Source organism: Aegilops tauschii, chromosome 4, assembly GCF_002575655.3.
Source record: "Aegilops tauschii subsp. strangulata cultivar AL8/78 chromosome 4, Aet v6.0, whole genome shotgun sequence".
NCBI classification, from domain to species: domain Eukaryota; kingdom Viridiplantae; phylum Streptophyta; class Magnoliopsida; order Poales; family Poaceae; genus Aegilops; species Aegilops tauschii.
The window spans coordinates 56,585,752-56,587,577 of NC_053038.3; positions in this window are offsets into that span (position 1 = coordinate 56,585,752).

Consider the following 1,826-nt stretch of genomic DNA (forward strand, 5'->3'; position numbering starts at 1 on the left):
TCCGGAGTTCCTCGTCATATCCGTGATCTCATCCAAAACTCCGAACAACATTCGGTCACCAACATACATAACTCATAGTACTATATCGTCAACGAACGTTAAGCGTGCGGACCCTACGGGTTCGAGAACTATGTAGACATGACCGAGACACCTCTCTTGTCAATAACCAATAGCGGGACCTGGATGCCCATATTGGCTCCTACATATACTACGAAGATCTTTATCGGTCAGACCGCATAACAACATACGTTGTTCCCTTTGTCATCGGTATGTTACTTGCCCGAGATTCGATCGTAGGTATCTCAATACCTAGTTCAATCTCGTTACCGGCAAGTCTCTTTACTCGTTCCGTAATACATCATCCCGCAACTAACTCATTAGTTGCAATGCTTGCAAGGCTTATAGTGATGTGCATTACCTAGTGGGCCCAGAGATACCTCTCCGACAATCGGAGTGACAAATCCTAATCTTGAAATACGCCAACCCAACAAGTACCTTTGGAGACACCTGTAGAGCACCTTTATAATCACCCAGTTACGTTGTGACGTTTGGTAGCACACAAAGTGTTCCTCCGGTAAACGGGGGTTGCATAATATCATAGTCATAGGAACATGTATAAGTCATGAAGAAAGCAATAGCAGAATACTAAACGATCGAGTGCTAAGCTAACGAAATGGGTCAAGTCAATCACATCATTCTCCTAATGATGTGATCCCGTTAATCAAATGACAACTCATGTCAATGGCTAGGAAACATAACCATCTTTGATCAACGAGCTAGTCAAGTAGAGGCATACTAGTGACACTTTGTTTGTCTATGTATTCACACAAGTATTATGTTTTTGGTTAATACAATTCTAGCATGAATAATAAACATTTATCATGATATAAGGAAATAAATAATAACTTTATTATTGCCTCTAGGGCATATTTGTTGGGGAACGTAGCAGAAATTCAAAATTTTCTACGCATCACCAATATCAATCTATGGAGTAATCTAGCAACGAGAGGAAGGGGAGTGCATCTACATACCCTTGTAGATCGTGATGCGGAAGCGTTGCAAGAATGCGGATGAAGGAGTCGTACTCGTAGCGATTCAGATCGCGGTTGATTCCGATCTAAGCACCGAAGAACGGTGCCTCCGCGTTCAACACACGTGCAGCCCGGTGATGTCTCCCACGCCTTGATCCAGCAAGGAGAGAGGGAGAGGTTGGGGAAGACTCCGTCCAGCAGCAGCACGACGGCGTGGTGGTGATGGAGGAGCGTGGCAATCCTACAGGGCTTCGCCAAGCACCACGGGAGAGGAGGAAGAGGGGTAGGGCTGCGCTATGAGAGAGATCATCTCGTGTGTTTGCAGCCCCAAATACCTCAAGTATATATAGGGGAAGGGGAGGGGCTGCGCCCCCATCTAGGGTTCCCTCCCCAGGGGTGGCGGCAGCCCCCAAAACCCATCTAGGGTCTGGCCCACGGGAAAAGAGAGGGGGCGCACCTAGGGTGGGCCTTAAGGCCCATCTGGACCTAGGGTTTGCCCCCTCCCACTCTCCCTGCGCCTTGGGCCTTGGTGGGGGGGCGCACCAGCCCACCTGGAGCTGGTCCCCTCCCACACATGGCCCACGCAGCCTTCTGGGGCTGGTGGCCCCACTTGGTGGACCCCCGGGACCCTCCCGGTGGTCCCGGTACATTACCGATAGCACCCGAAACTTTTCCGGTGACCAAAACAGGACTTCCCATATATAAATCTTTACCTCCGGACCATTCCGGAACTCCTCGTGACGTCCGGGATCTCATCCGGGACTCCGAACAACATTCGGTAACCACGTATATCTA